The 16909-nt window shown below is 39.4% G+C and overlaps 1 protein-coding gene across 4 annotated transcripts in view; it reads right to left on the reverse strand.

Annotated features, from left to right (window-relative positions):
- PIK3CA (phosphatidylinositol-4,5-bisphosphate 3-kinase catalytic subunit alpha) overlaps nt 1-15076 on the reverse strand; it is an 87261-nt gene extending 72185 nt beyond the window's left edge. For 3 of the 4 annotated variants that reach the window (XM_088838925.1, XM_088838928.1, XM_088838930.1), the window contains exon 1: nt 14767-15076. The gene's annotated coding sequence lies outside the window, so the exon portion shown is untranslated. Of the gene's footprint in view, nt 1-7084; nt 7396-14766 lie in introns of those variants that run through there. The other variant, XM_088838934.1, reaches the window with a different exon arrangement.
- Between the last annotated feature and the right edge of the window lie 1833 nt (nt 15077-16909).

A 16909-nucleotide genomic window follows, 5' to 3' on the forward strand; every position in this document is an offset into this window, starting at 1 on the left:
GAGATCAATCCTGGATGTTCATTGGAGGGACTGATGCTAAAGCTGAAACTGCAATACTTTGGCCACCTCATGCGACGAGTTGACTCACTGGAAAAGACTCTGATGCTGGGAAAGGTTGGGGGCGGGAGGAGAAGGGGATGACAGAGAATGAGATGGCTGGATGGCATCACCGACTCTGCGGACATGAGTTTGAGTGTACTCCGGGAGTTGGTGATGGATAGGGAGGCCTGGCGTGCTGTGATTCATGGGGTCGTGGAGAGTCGGACACGACTGAGCGATTGAACTGAACTGAACTGAACTGAGGTACGTTTAGAAAATTAAAGAAATTTTCTCCCACAGACTGTCAATTAATTCTTTGTCAGTACAAGGGCAGTCCACTGCCATTATTTTTAAAAAAAACTTTTCATTATGCGTATCATTCCCCCGCTCCCCAAAGACACAAAATTCTATACAGGTTTACATGCATAAAAAATGCTTGGGAGTATGCTAACAATTCTTTAAGAGCAAGTAATAATGAAAAATGTTGAACAATTATGCCAAAAATGATAGACACTTTCTAAAGCAATCTCCATATAAATTAATTACAATAATATATGAAGTTTTTTAAAGTGTGCAGATTTTACTGCTATTATTTTCCTGTTATATGAGAGACAGACTATGGGATCATCAACTTGAGAAAAATAAATTACCTTGTATGACCATCAAGAGCGGTCTAGTGAAAACTGTTGAAAGCTAAGAGGTAAGAAAACAAATTCGCACAGAGTTACCAAAAACATAAATACTAACTAACAGTCTCATTTATATAAGGTGCCAACCATGGTATTGAAACCAGGTAGGTGATGTCACATAAACTTCCATCCATGATGCCAGGTAACTAGTTACCTTAGTGATTAAGGCAAAGACTTAAGAGATAAACTGATGAAAATATTCAGAACACATGACTGCTTTCCTTATTTTCATGTAAATGACTTGTAAGGTTTACACAATGTCCAGTCAGTGTAAACTAGGTAACAAACAGAATGATTCACAAGAGTTAAATCTGTATTCATTAAGACTTCATAGCAAGTATAATGGAGAAGGTTTAAAACATGACATGAGAATTCTACAAGAGCCATGTAACACAACAGCTATGTGACAATATGACACAATCACCATCCAGTGCATGAAGAAAGACAGGGAAAGGAAATACCCAGTAGCACGAAACAATCACTGCTTCAATTTGTTGTTTATTTGCTAAGTCGTGTCCAACTGTTTGCGACCCCATGGACTGTAGCCCGCCAGACTCCTCTGTCCATGGAATTTCCCAGGCAAACACACTGGAGTGGGTTGCCATTTTCTTCTCCAGGGGATCTTCATGACAGAGATCAAACCCATGTCTCCTGCACTGGCAGGTAAATTCTTTACCACTGAGACACCAGGGAAGTCCCATGGTAGAGTGCTATTAAGATAGTTGCTGGGGGGCAAACAAAAGTCCAGGACCAGTGGGCTTCAGAGGAGTTCTATCAATTACATAAAGAAAAGCTAATATCCATACTTCCCAAACTATTCCAAAAAACACTGAAGAGGAGGAACACTCTCAAATTCATTCTATAAGGCCACCGTTACCCTGAAGCCAAAATCAAACAAATAATACTGCAAAAAAAGAAAACTACAGGTCAATATCTCTGATGAATATAGATGCAAAAATCCTTGACAAAATATTAGCAAACAGAATTCACAAATGTATCAAAAGGATCATATACCATGATCAAGTGCGTTTTATTCCAGGGATGCAAGGATAATTAATATCTGCAAATCAATGTGATATCCCACATTAACAAAAGAAAGGATAAAACCACATGATCATCTCAATAGATGGAGAAAAAGCATCTGACAAAATCTGGCATCCATTCATGATAAAAACTCTCAGCAAAGTTGGTATAGTGGGAGCATATCTCAACATAATAAAGGTCATCCATGACAAACCCAGGGCTTCCCAGGTGGTTCAGTTGTAAAGGATACACCTGCCAAGCAGGAAACATGGGTTTGATCCCTGGTTTGGGAAGATCCCATGGAGAAGGAAGTGCCAACCCACTCCAGTATTCTTACCTGGCAGGCTATAGTCCATGAGATCGCAAAGGATTGGACATGACTTAGTGACAAAACAGCAGCAGCAGCATGATAAACCCACAGCTAATATACTCAATGGTGAAAAGCTTTGAGCTTTTCCTTTAAAACCAGGAACAAGACAAGGCTGCCCACTCTTGCCATTTCTATTTAACACAGTACTGGAAGTCCTAGCCACAGAAATCAGACAAGAGAAAGAAGTAGAAGCCAAGGAAAGAAGTAAAACTCACTATTTGTAGATGCTGCTTCTGCTGCTAAGTCGCTTCAGTTGTGTCCGACTCTGTGAGAGCCCACCAGCCTGTGCCGTCCCTGGGATACTCCAGGCAAGAACACTGGAGTGGGCTGCCATTTCCTGCTCCAATAATAATCACCTTATTTAACCAATAAGTGACAAGGGATCTATCAGATTGGTATTTTGTCACTATATATATCCAGTTGCTGCTGCTGCTGCTAAGTCGCTTCAGTCCTGTCCAATTCTGTGTGACCCCATAGATGGCAGCCCATCTGGCTCCCCCGTCCCTGGGATTCTCCAGGCAAGAACACTGGAGTGGGTTGCCATTTCCTTCTCCAATGCACGAAAAGTGAAAGTGAAGTCCCTCAGTCGTGTTCGACTCTTTTCGACCCCATGGACTGCAGCCTACCAGGCTCCTCCGCCCATGGGATTTTCCGGGCAAGAGTACTGAAGTGGGGTACCATTGCCTTCTCCAATTTATAGATGACATGATACTGTATATAGAAAATGCTAAAGTTTCTACACAAAAATTATTAGCACATGAATTCAGTAAAGTTGCAGGATACAAGATTAGTTTATATGAGTCGATTGCTTTTTTAATACACTAATAATGAGCTATTAGAAAGTAAGAAAAAAAACCCCATTTAAAATCACATCAAAAAGAATAAAATATCAAGGAATATATTTAACCAAGGAGATGAAAGACCTATATTCTGAAAACTATAAAACACTGATGAAGGATACTGAAGATAATACAAAGTAATAGAAAAAATCCTATGCTCATGGACTAGAAGAATTAATGTTGTTAAAATGTCCATACTACCGAAAGCAATCTACAGTTTAAAGCAATTCCTGTCAAAATACCCAAGACAACTGCAGAACTAGAACAAACAATCTTAAAATTTATATTGAACCACAAAAGATCCCAAATAACCAATACCATCTTGAGAAAAAATAACAGAGCTGGAGTTATCACATTCCCTGACTTAAGATTACACTACAAAGTTACAGTTATCAAATCACCAAGGTATTGTCACAAAAACAGATTCATGAAAGAAAATAAAGAGCCCAGAAATAAATTCATGCACCTATGGTTAATTAAAAAGGAGACAAGAATATAGAACAGAGATAAGACAGTCTCTTCAATAAGTGGTGCTGGGAAAAATGAACAGCAAAAGAATGAAATTAGAACATTTTCTCACACCATAAGCAAAAATAAACTTAAGATGAATTAAAGATCAAACTGTAAGACTGGAAAACATAAAACTCCTAGAAGAACACAAAGGCATAACTGTCTCTGACATAAATTGTAACAGTGTTTTCTGGATCTGTCTCCTAAGTCAAAGGAAACAAAAGCAAAAGTAAGTTAAACCTAATTAAGCTTAAAAGTTTTGCATAGCAAAGCAAACCATCAACAAAACAAAAAGACAACCTAAAGAATAGGAGAAAATATCTGCAAATGATATGACCGATAAGGGGTAACATCCAAAACATATAAAGAGCTCACACAACTCAACACCAAAAAAAAAACAAAAAAACCCAGAAACCAAACAACCCAATTAAAAAGTGTGCAGAAGACCTGAACAGACATTTTCCCAAAGATGACACATAGACAGCCAACAGGCACACAGAAAGATGCTGAAGCTTGTTAATCATTAGAGAAATGCAAATTAAAACCACAACTGAGATATTACCTCACACCTGTGAGAATGGCTATCATCAAAAACACCACAAATAACAAATGTTTGTGCAAATGTGGAATAAAGGGAACCTTTGTACACTGTTGGTGGGACTATTAATTGGTGCGGCCACTGTGGAAAACAGTATGGAAGGTTCCTCAAAAAACTAAAAATAGAATTGTTACATGATACAGCAATTCCTTTTCTCCTGGGTATATATCCAAAGAAAACAAAACTATAATTCAAAAATACACATGTATTCTAACATTCATGACCATTGCATGCTTAGTCACTCAGTCATGTCTGACTCTTTGCGACCCTTTGGACTGTAGCCTGCCAGTATCCTCTGTCCATGGGACTTTTCAGGCAAGAATACTGGAGTGCGCTCCCATTTTCCTCCTCCAGGAGATCTTCCTGACTCAGGGATTGATCCCACATCTCCTGTGTCTCCTGCATTGCAGGCAGATTCTTTACCGGCTGAGCCATCAGGGTCATACCACCATTATTTATAACTGCCAAGAGATGGAAGCAGCTTAAGTGTCCACCAACAGATGAGCGGATGAAGATGTGGTATGCATGCACACAATGGAATATTACTCAGCCATAGAGAGAATGAAATTTTGCTATCTGCAACAACATGGATGAACCTCAAGAGTATTATGCTTGGTGAAATAAGTCAGAAAGAGAAAAAAATATTCTATATTATCACTTACACATGGAATCTAAAAAATAAATGCCAGAATATAACAGAACAGAAACAGACTCACAAATATTGAGAACTAGTGGCTACCAGTGGGGAAGAAGGAAGTGGAGGAGAAATATAGGGGTAGGAAGTCAAGAGCTACAAATTAATAAATATAAAATAAACATAGGCATTTAGAACAGTCTTTGGGACTCTGTGGGAGAGGGTGAAGGTGGAATGATTGGAGAGAATGGAATTGTAGCATGTATATTATCATAAGTGACCAGTCCAGGTTCGACGCATAAATTTTCCTCTGAAAAAAATAAATAAATAAATAAAATAAAATAAACAGGTTATAAGGACATACTGTTCAGCATATGAAGATAGCCAATATTTTATAAAAACTTTAAATGGGGTATAATCTAGAAAAATACTGAATTTCTATGTTGTTCACCTGAAACTAATTTAATATTGTAAATCAGTCATACTTCAATAAAAAAAGAAAAAAGATATCTATTGGGGATTCTGAGATTCTAAGAATGGACAGGGAAAATTAATCCAAGGAAGCTCAGATTAGATGTGAAAAATGTACGTCCATTTACTTAGTTCCTTTCTGTCCACAAATCCCTCATTCCAATCAAGCGAAATCTCTATATGCTAACTTCTTTCAGGTATGAAATAGAATTCAAATTCTCAGAGCAAGTATGAAACTTTAAAAAACTATAATAGAACAAAAAGCAAGCAGTAATGTCAAGAAGTTTGTTAGCTGCTGCTGCTGCTAAGTCATTTCAGTCATGTCCAACTCTGTGCGACCCCATAGACGGTAGCCCACCAGGCTCCCCTGTCCCTGGGATTCTCCAGGCAAGAAAACTGGAGTGGGTTGCCATTTCCTTCTCCAATGCATGAAAGTGAAGTCGCTCATTTATGTCTGACTCTTAGCTACTCCATGGACTGCAGCCCACCAGGCTCCTCCGTCCATGGTATTTTCCAGGCTAGAGTACTGGAGTGGGGTGCCATTGCCTTCTCCGGAAGTTTGTTAGACAGGAACCTTATCACTCATTCTTCAGAGATAGGATCCACTAGTAAATTCTCAAAATGGCCAAGATTCAATTCACTACAAAATGTTAAAGCCCCAAAATGAACCAATGAACATGACATGGTTAGTGCTCTTAAGCAGCATACAGATATTTGCTGAGTGCTTACTATGTACTAGGCATTATTCGAAATGCTTTCATGTATTTGGCATTTAACCTTCATTATTATATTATGATGTAGGTACTGTTATTATCCCTCTTCTACAAATAAGGAATCATGTTTTAACCCAGAGAGGCCTGGCATGCTGCAGTCCATGAAGTTGCAAAGAGTCAGATACAGCTTGGTGAATGAACAAGAGACTATTTAACCTAGACAGGTAAATAACTTTGCTCTTAATTACAAAACTAGTAATTTTGATAGTCTGGTTTCAGAGCACATGCTCTTAGCCACTGTAACATATATTTAGGAAAAGAAAAATTAAAGAAGCCTATACACACTGACCATATTTTATGGATTTTCTAAGACTGCTCTGACTTTAAATATTTTGTACAGTTTTTAAGACAGCTTGACCCCATTTTGACTGAGGAAAAATATTACCTGCAAGAGGAATGTACTCAACAGATTTATGTATCTGATATCTAAACTCAACAAAACACCATCACATGACACATTTAGCTGTGCTTTAGTCACTGCACATAAGTAGATAATTTAGCTGTATATTAGTTGTGTCTGTGAACAACACAAGGCTTTAGGCTCTCACTGCATTGAAACAGTCAAAATTATTCACAGTGATTTTGAGTAAATCTTAAGTCCTACAATATCACTAAGAAAGCTGAAAGTTGGTCCCTTATACTGAAGAGAAAACAAACTACCAGTCTCTGAACCATAACATTACTAATACTATAAACTGTTTCGAATTTTACTACCACTGTTAATTATCAAGTACAGAAACTGCTTTGATAAAGTCATGTCCAACTTTTACAATTGGTATATAGAAAAAGAATACAAATATCACTTTCATAAATACTTTAAGATGCTGCCTATCGAGGTATCAATCGCAAAAAAAAAAAAGAAGCCACTAGATTTTAAGGAAATTTTCATATGGAAAATAAAATGATGTTACTATTAATCTTTACAATAAGTATAAAATGACAATGTGAAAATATAACTTTTCCTTTCTTTGCTGTTGTATGTAGTTTGATTTCATACTGACTTTACAATAGTGCCTGATTTCAATCTTTTTCCCAATAATTTTGCCCTTTAATGCTGATTTACTTTTGATGACATGTTCCATAAATCTATACTCCAGAATAGTAGCTTATTTGGCAGAAAACTGGAAGGATTTTGTACCTGTCAAGAGGTTAGCCTCCTATGGAAAAAACCCAAAACACACACAGTTCACTTGCTTTCAGGCTAAAGGCAATCAATTGTTTCAAAATGCAATCATACTTTCAGGTCTAGACCTGCAGTAAGTCCATCAGAAAAGCACTTGGAAAAGCATGATCTGTCAAAGAAAAGCAACAGAAATCTGCTTAGCTTGTTGAAAACTGAAGTACATAATCAAAATAACTACATAATATCTCATTACCTGAATGGTTTGCTGGTTAAAACCTATTCAAAAGTTGAAAGTGATTTGAACATTTATAGAAACAACAAATCAATAGCATACACATCACTGTTTCCTGATTAAGGACAATTAAGTTTGTCATCTTTTCATGTATTTTTATGCACAACAGAGGACACATCTAGAAAAAAGAGCCTTACTATGCCTCTGGAATTATGTTTCTAAGATTAGAACGTATTTTCTGAAAACCAACTAGTGGGATGGGTTACCAAAGGAAATTATGGGACATATTTTCCTAGAAGTCTTTAACTAAAGTAAGGAAGATTGCCAATGGCTATTAAGGGTGCTGAGACAGGTTTGCGAGCCTTCAAAACCCTGGCGACTGGAGCGCTTCAGAGTGATCTACTCTCAATGTCTGTCAGAAACTTAACTGCTCTCAGTGCCAGCAACCAAAAAGGGCACGCCTGCTCTATGTTTGGTCCTCCCAAGTTTTGGAGACAGTTTTGGAGAGAAAGAAAAAAATCTTTCCAGTTCCTTCTTGTCTGATGGCAGTTTTTTTCTGTCAGAATTTCACAGAAGGGCCTTCAAATATGTGCAAATTTATAAAAAAGTAGATAAAAGAGATTTTCTCTTCTGAAGATAACAATAAAGTGAGCTAGGCCATCTTCCCTCGAGGGAATGGCTTACTTACACTTCCCTGAAATCAAGAATAGGCTTTAAAATGCTAGGAATCAAATAAGTGCTAAAAGGTCAGGATCTAAGACCAAAGAGCTAGATAGAACCTAGATTCTCAGACTCCTGATTCAGTGTTCTTCTAGGAAATAGCTATTCCTAACCTATCAATCTGTGTTAAAAATGTCTACAAACATCTATCGAAATATGCAACTAGTTTACTGATAGAAAAATATCTCCTATAATTCGAATCTATACACAGTAAATGATCAACTAAGACTGACACACAGCAATTTATTAATTTTCAGATAGTCTAAAGTATACAGCTACTAACTGATAGAAAAATAAGTGTTTTGATCCCCAATTATGATTCTATTGCAAAAATATCACTTACTGACCACCTACTGGTGGCTACTATGCTAGGTGCTAAGGATACAAGAATGAACACAAACATAGTCTCCTCCTGTTAAAAAAAAATTTATGCTTAAAATTATCCTCATAATATTTCTTTAAATCTCTATAGTGCTTTATAAGATGCATCTCTCTACAGAATTTTACAAACTCCTGCTGAGTTTGGCAAGAGAATTATGATCAGAACAGAATGTTTCTATCCTAATGCAGCTATTTTTACATCACAACACTGACTTCCTTGGTTTCCACTACAAAAATATTTAAAAACTGAAGTGTACCAGATAAGCATGGTCTGTAAGAATACTTCTACCTTTTTTAAAATCCCACACTTATTTCAAATGGTAATGCTGGCTCTAACACAGTGACTCCTTTGTAACAATTCCAATTAATATTAATACTAAAAGATACTAAAACTTAACATCTTATAAATGAGTGTAATTTAGATAAACTATCAAGCTAACTAGCAAAACGATATGAAGAGATGAATGTTTAATTGTCAGACCAAATGCTGAAGTGTGTTATTCCTATACTAGGTATAAATTTAAAATAATTAGTATGTATACATTTTCTTTTAAATAATTGTATAGAACTTAGATTACTTAAATTATCTCATTAATTATATGAGTTACTAGCAAGTAGCATGTTAAACAGTGGCAAAGATGTGATAAGGTCTGCCTCCTTTCCCCTATAGACAAATACAAAGTAGCAGTTTGGGATTGGAATTTGGTCTTTCAGCCATCCAAACCAGAGCACTATAATCCATATTCAAAACAGTTTCACTGTAAGAAACATTAAACTTGAAGAAAAAGCTCTAAGCCACCACTTTTATTATAAACTTAGAAACTTTATTAAAGTATTTTAACATTAAATTGTATAGTTGAGGAGAGGGAGAGAGAACATAAAAATTTCTTAACCAGTATCAACTGATTCATATTAATAAAGGATTAAATACGAATAACATAAGTGGCTATAAAACATTATCAGTTTATCTAAGGCTGAATAACCTTTCTGAACAATGGAAACCACAAGCCTTTAAGTCGAATCCTTAGACTTCACTATGTGCTGCCTCATGCTTCTTTTTTACACCCTTAAGACTTCAGTTTCTCCTAACCACTATTTTTAATTTTTATTACAGTATCATTTCTTAAAAGATAATTAATAAAGTTCACTTTAAACATAAGCTTACGGGACTTCCCCGGTGGTCCAGTGATTAAGATTCTGTGCTTCCACTGCAGGGGGTGTGGGTCTGATCCCTGATTGGGGTTGTGAGATCCCACATGCCCTGAGGTGTGGCCAACAAATAAAAATAAATATATAAATAATACGCTAAAGTCATTAAAAAATTAAAAACAAAACAAAGACATAAGCTTAAGGGAAAACTCAGACAAGTCAATTTGATTTATACAAAAATAAGATTGGCATTAAGAAACTTCAGCAGAGATATTGTTACACTGAGTTACAAAATAAATAAATAAAGGTTACCAAATAAAGGTTAAAATAAACACATAAAATTAAGATACAAAGCTCCCAGAGAAAAATATCAGTAACTTCAGTTTGCTGATACCTGTAACTGCTAATCTGATATCGAGAACAATCTTCTTCAATTGGTCCTGACCAGAGGTATACTTCCTACATCTCCTGGAAATTACTAAATAAAATTACTATTTACAAAATAATTTTTACTAAAATTTACTAAATAAAAAAACTCCCTGAATTTTAAGGCCTGGCAAACAAAGACTTTGCCAAAATCTCTGAGTCTTTTTTGTAAATCATCCTTAGTTTTAATCTGTTTCATTTTTTTGGAATGGTCAAGTCTGATTTTACTGATATTTGGCGATGGTATAAGGTCATCAGTTCAGATTCTCCCTTATTCCATATTATGTATTATGATATATAAATAGCTTGATACTTGCTATCCTGTCATGGTGGCTTTGTCGCTAAGTCGTGTCTGACTCTTGGGACCCATGGACTGTAGCCCGCCAGGCTCCTCTGTCCATGGGATTTTTCCAGGCAAGAATACTGAAGTGGTTTATCATTTCCTTCTCCAGGGGAGCTCCCCCACCCAGGGATCGAACCTGGGTCTCCTGAACTACAGGGAGATTCTTTACCGACTACCAGGGAAGCTCCTGTCATGGTTCAAACTTCAAGGCATAATTATTTCCCAGGCAGGTTAACTAACACCTGGGTGTTTGACAGTGGAATAGGGTTCTAAGAAAACGAAACTAAAGCCACGTGGTTCTTGGACCCTAGTCACACCTGTAAAGTTAGTAGTCAGCAAAGTGGAAAACAGGATGTACTACATAAACTATCTTTTTTCTTATCTCAGATAAGTCCACTCATGACAGCTAACACTTTCAAAGGGGAAAGGAAATGATCATGTATTAGGCTTCTGATCCTGGCCAAAACTTTCCTGGATCTACACTAATTTAATTCAACAAAAACAAAAACAATAACAACTCTGTTGAGTAGTAATTACTCTCATTATACATATTAAGAAATCTGTCCAAAGTAATTCTGCCAGTAAGCATAGAAGCCAGGGTTTGAACCAAGGAGGTTCAGATTTTCCAAAGTCAGTATTTTTAGTACTCATAGGTTTTTAAGGCTAAAGCACTGAGTAGTACCATGTAGAGCATTCAGTACAATTCCTCTATTACAGATGAGGAAACGGAGGCCCCAAAAGATTGAGGCTTGCCCAAGGACACACTCTTGTGGTGAGGTTAGGATCTGAATTCACATCTCCTGATTTCTAGCACAGTTCTGTGTTTAATTATTTGTGTGTGTGTGGGGGGAGGGGTTGAGTGTCACTCTTGATATAATTTATATGTACTTTAGAACATCCCAAATATCTCCAAATAAAATACATATGTGTGGCAAGTTAGGGATGTATATTTTTAGTGAACAAATATAGTATAAAAACTCAATAGGCATTTGTAAATTATTAATGTTGTAAAGAAGTCTGTTGTCAATTTATTTATTTATTCAGTGAATAACTCTATTATGTACTGGCTACTGTGCTTGACAATGAGAACATAACTGTCTAAGATAAAACCCCTAGCGTTCTCATGAAGTTTACATCTTGGTGGAAGATACAGACAAATTAGCAATTGCCAATGCACTGAGTCGATGCTCTGACAGTAGGAGCACAAGATGTTATGGGAACAGGAAGCAAGGGCACCTGACCCAGACTAGACTTTTCAAAGGAACTGATATGAAAAATGAGTAGGAGTCAGCCAGTTAAACAAGGGGTATGGAGGTGTGCAAATGTTTCATGAAAAGCAAATAGCACTGGCACAAGAAGCAGGAAAAGGCCAAGGAAGCTGTAGGAAGAAAAAGAGATGAAATTAGAAGAAAAGAAACAAATCATACAGGTCTTAGAAAGCAAGGGCTTTACAATCGTGTCTATTAGAATTACCTGGGGAACTTAAACAGATGTCTGGGCTCCATCTCAAACCAATTAAACCAGAATCTCCAGGAATGAGACCCTGGCACTGATATTTTTAAAAAGCTAACTAGATGTTTCTAATGTGTGGCCAGGATCAAAAACCACTGTTAAAGTTATAGGGGGAATTAAACACATCCATTTATTACTATAAATAAGGGAAAAGGTGATCTATGGGCTCTAGTTTCTTTATAAAAAAGCAGGCTGGAAAAAAAAAAAAGCAGGCTGGAGCAAGTTAGAGGTAGCATAATAAAACGAAAGAAGTCACAAAGCATTCATTTTGTCAATGAGTCTGTCACCTGATACTTGCCTGACCTTAGATTAAAATGTCATTTCTCAGAGACAGTAATACTGCCTTCTCTACAGGATTGTTTTGTAGCTCAAGATAAACATACTTTAAAAAAACAGCTCAATAACTATACTAATATAACCTTGATTTTTCCAAGATTTATGCTTCTAAACTTGCACAAATTTAAAGATCATAAATATTTTCAGAGATAAAATCTTTTATGATGCTTAAGAAACATATTTCATTTACAGAATCACCCCTCCCTTGAAATTCAAGATATTTAAATAATAAAATAGAGAAGTGATCCTTTTAATGCTATTTTTGTTGCTAAAGAGATCAAATGGGATTAAGTTAGCCCTTTTCAAATAAACAGATCAACAGAGCAAATGCCTTTTAAATGGTTAATAGTAAATGTTAAAAACTCTTAATTCAATAAAGGAAACAAGTGAACTCTTTTAGGAAATGTATGACCTATCTTATCATTTAAGTATTTTACTTGTAAATTTACCTTTTTTTTTTTTTAAGGCAATACTTATTTGGGATGGAGAGGATCTTATCCTGACAGGAAGGAAGCTCTGCTATAAGAAGGGGTTGTTCCATCCAAAGCCAGGCAAAGCCATTGCTCTTTTACAGTCCTCCTTTCACATATATCTAGTTCATGAGAAGATACACTTTCACGCAGCAATTTTTGGGTTTACAGCATTTGTACTCAGTGACATATCCTTAACGCTATATCTAACTTACTAAAAATTAAGAAAAAAAACTTTAGACATATAAAAACACTGTTCTGCATTTATATGTGGTTCATTTTTAATTCTTGAACTAAACTGATAGGAATGTCTTTCAAACTTTATATTCATAAAATCAATGATAAACTATTAAGTTAATATTCATTCATTTTCTTTTTATTTCCCCCATGATGCTACGACTGTTACCATGTGCTATCACTTCTTTCAATCATCTATTTCGTGATTTTCATAGGAAAGCAGTCTTTTACAATGATGGAAAAACCTATAAGAAACTTTTGAAAAAACTTACAGATGAAATTTAATTTTATCCAAAAAGGTGAGATGAGAAAACTCAGAAAACCAAACAAAATACCCTCCACCCTACCCACCCCCCCACACACCCCCACTGGGCCCTCTTCAGATAATTTTGGCTGATGACACTGCAGAACTGTTAATCTGATAATTAAAATTTTCCAGAACATGTGATGTTTAGATAGAGATCTATGCTCTCAACCAGAATTCAATGATTCAGTCTTAAAAAATGCTAAAACTTGAATACAGACATATTAACAAATTCTTACACTACAGTTGCTTCTAGGATCCATTAATAAAGACGTGCTGTGATTTATACAAATTAAATTAGCAACGTGGTCTCTTAAGTATTTTGTAGGTCTTTCCTTAACAACACGCAATACAGTACATAAATTTTGTACAGTGCAATGTAAGCAAATACCCAGAGAACCCAGCTTCTGAGCAGGAAAACATGCGACCGGTATCGCACACAGTGGTTCAAATGTTGCCACAGTAATTACCCGATGACTTGAGTTAACAGAAGTTTACCTACCCAAGTTTTCCAGGGGTTCTCCCAGGCCTCACAAACTACGATTCAAAACATCATCTCGCAAACCCATGTCCTGAATGTGCCCAAAGGCGCAGTGCTGGAATGAGGAAGCTTCACCAAACGAAATCACAACTCTACTTCATTAAAAAATATGAAGGTTGTTTTTCACAGAAGCCCCTCTTATTGCGCTCCCCTTACCCTTTATATAACTACGTAAACAGCTTCCTAATTACTGACATCCAAAACAGCTTTCGATTCCTAAGCCTGGTAACTAGCCATCATCGCCACTATTCCTTTAGCATCCTAAAATAAACCCCTCAAGCAGCGATCAAAACACACTGGCTGAACGTCTGGTGTTTACACAGTCCAATTCTGGGCGCTACCCTACCTTTCCGAGCCACTTAGGAGCTATGAAGCAGGCATCACGTATTAGACTTACTAAAGACACAAATCGCGAGACAATGTCTCGGGTCTATGAATGAAAAATCCAATACGTTTGACTGTCTCGGTTAAAAGGAAAAAAACAACTTCGAGAGGAAGGGTGGGAGAGGAATTACGGGCTACGGGGATGTAGCCTTCCAAGCCCCAGCCGGGCGATTTAAACCCAGTATGAGGCAAACGCAGGGTCGCCGGGCTGGCGCGGTCGGAGTCCTTGGGCGTGACAGCCCCTCAGGAAGAGCTCGCGGTCTGGCACCCGGGATCGCTCACGCCGCGGGGCTCGCGGGTCGGGTGGATGTGCAAGGGCGCGGGGGACCGAGCCTCCGCGGCCGGGGCGGCGGCCCTGGGCGCACTTCCTCAGTCTCTAGCCGCCCCATCCCCAAAAATGGGAGAGGAAGGAAACGAGGAGTGAGGCGGCGACCAGAGGGAGAAAAGAGGGAGCGGCGAGCCCTCGCCTCTGCATCTGGGTGAGGCCAGCGGCAGGCGGAGGAGAGCGGGGATCGCAGGCGAACTCTCCTGCGGGCCGCAGCTGGGAGAGACGACCGGCGGGCAGCCCCCGCCCCAGGCGGCGGGCGCGCCCGAGAGTCCCCGGCACCCACCCGGCCCCATCCCGACCGCGCCCGCTCCCGGCCTGCCCGCGTTCTACTCACGCTCGGGGCTCGTCGAGGCTCCGCGGCTCTAACCGCATCGGGTCCCAGCCCCGCGGGCGGCGGCGGCGGCGGCGCCGAGGGAGAGGAGAGCGGGCGGCACAGCCCCCGCCTCCCGGCCCCTCTCCCCCGCCGCTCCGGAGCTGCCCGGCCGGGCCCGAGCCCTGCCTCGCCGGCGGCCCCAGCCCCAGCGGCCGCGGCGGCAGCAGCCCGAGACCTCAGCGGCCGCAGCGGCGGCACCGGAACTGCCGCTTTCTCCTCCTCGCTGCCTCTCCTAGCTAGCCCCCGCCACACGCCCCCGCCCCCGTCTCCTTTCTCTGTCACCCCTGTTTTTTTTTTTTTCTTTTGTTTCCAGAATAAACTTTATTGGTCTCTTTTTCCGCTCACATCGTGTAAACAAACAACGAACTCTTCCCCACCCCCTCGACTCCCCCCTCCTCGGGCAGAGGAGGGAAAGAGCTGAGGAGGGGCCGAGCCTACTGTGCCCCGGAAGCAGAGCACCAAGCCAGGGGAAGTGAAACTGCGGAGACCAGGAGGGGGAAGTGGGCAGGTCGGGTAACAGTGTGCTAGTGCGCCTGCGCCTTGGTTTCGTGCCCGAAGTTTGAGTGGCCTTGTGGCTCATTTTCGTGCCGCGCTGGTATTTAACGCTGTTGTCTTTTGCAGTAGTGAGGCTGTATTGTCATCCTGTGGAGGCATAGGTGTACGAACATAAGGGATGCGCCCATCTGTTTCTACGAGCTGCAGGGCTGGGTTGAGATATAGAAAGGCATATCGGGAACAAGCGGGTCCATTCACTTTTACGCCCATAGAGGAAATGAGATTTACTCTCGTATAGGGGCGAGGGGAGGGGACGTAGTGGCTAACCGCCTCTGTCAGTGGCTAACCAGAAATGGATACCGATACTAGAAAGAAGGCCTTTTACAAAACGTTGCTTCCCGTCCTTTTGCCAACGTAAGGTTAAGTTGTAGCCCATCCCGAAAGAGGAATGCACTGCCACAGCCCTCTGCAATACTTTGACTCACTCAGGGAGACCTTTTGCAATGCCCTTTTTTCAGATCTGAATCAGCTTGTAGGATTCCATTCTGACTATTCAGAACACGTGCTTTTTTCGCGTAGTGCCCACGGAGACTTTAGAAAAACCATTTTGGTTCCAGATTAGATGCAGGGTGGTAGTTTGATCCTGCGTACCAAAGAAGTTTCTTTTTGCTGGAGAGTAATAGGATCTGTTACGTTTTGAGATCACTACTGATAAGGGTCAGGTTTTCGGCGTGTTTCTCCCCCTAGTGGCCTTTCATTGTATTAAAAAGAAGTAGAAGCAGTGATTAGCTGAAATCTGCAATACAAGTCCTCAAACTAGGGCCCTCTCTTGCGTTTTAAGGAGTAGAGGACTTGAAAGTGACCCGCCCTGGAGATGTTACAGTCCAGCTTGTCATTCAGTGCAGAAAGCTGACCGATAACCAGTTTTGCTCAAACACCACACATCCTTACCAATCCTAAAAAAGAACCATCCCTTTATGTGGTCATAGTTTCATTTGACTGTGTTTCTGTGTATTTCCTGTGCTTTCTCTCTTTTCTTAAGCTCTGGTTTTCATCTCATATTTCAGGGGTCTAAGTTTCTAAATATTTTTCTTGAACCAGTGTTTTTCAGCACTTTCAGAACACTGTGTTACTCAAGAGAAAGGAATTTAAACAAACAAAAAAAAGCAATGATATTGAATTACTAGTCAAAGGAAACCTTAAGGCAGCATTTCCCAAATTTGTGTTCCCAGGCCCAGAGTTTAGTGAGATCTTAACAGGTGGTCCTTAGTGGGGAAAAATTATGGTAAATACATGTTTTTTTCTAAAATTTATTTTAATAGAAAGATGATACATGCATTATGTGATTTTTGTTATGTGATAACCTGCCTTTTGGGCTTCCCTGATACCTCAGTTGGTAAAGAATCCGCCCGCAATGCAGGAGACATTGTTTAGATTCCTTGGTCAGGAAAATCCCCTGGAGAAGGGATAGGCTACCCACTCCCGTATTCTTGGGCTTCCCTGTGGCTCAGCTGGTAAAGAATCTACTTGCAATGCGGGAAACCTGGGTTCGATCCCTGGGTTGGGAAGATCCACTGGAGACTGGAAAGGCTACCCTCTCCAGTATTCT

This window comes from Moschus berezovskii, chromosome 1 (genome assembly GCF_049115385.1).
Source record: "Moschus berezovskii isolate FMDL1 chromosome 1, NW_MosBer_1.0, whole genome shotgun sequence".
Taxonomy (NCBI): Eukaryota; Metazoa; Chordata; class Mammalia; order Artiodactyla; family Moschidae; genus Moschus; species Moschus berezovskii.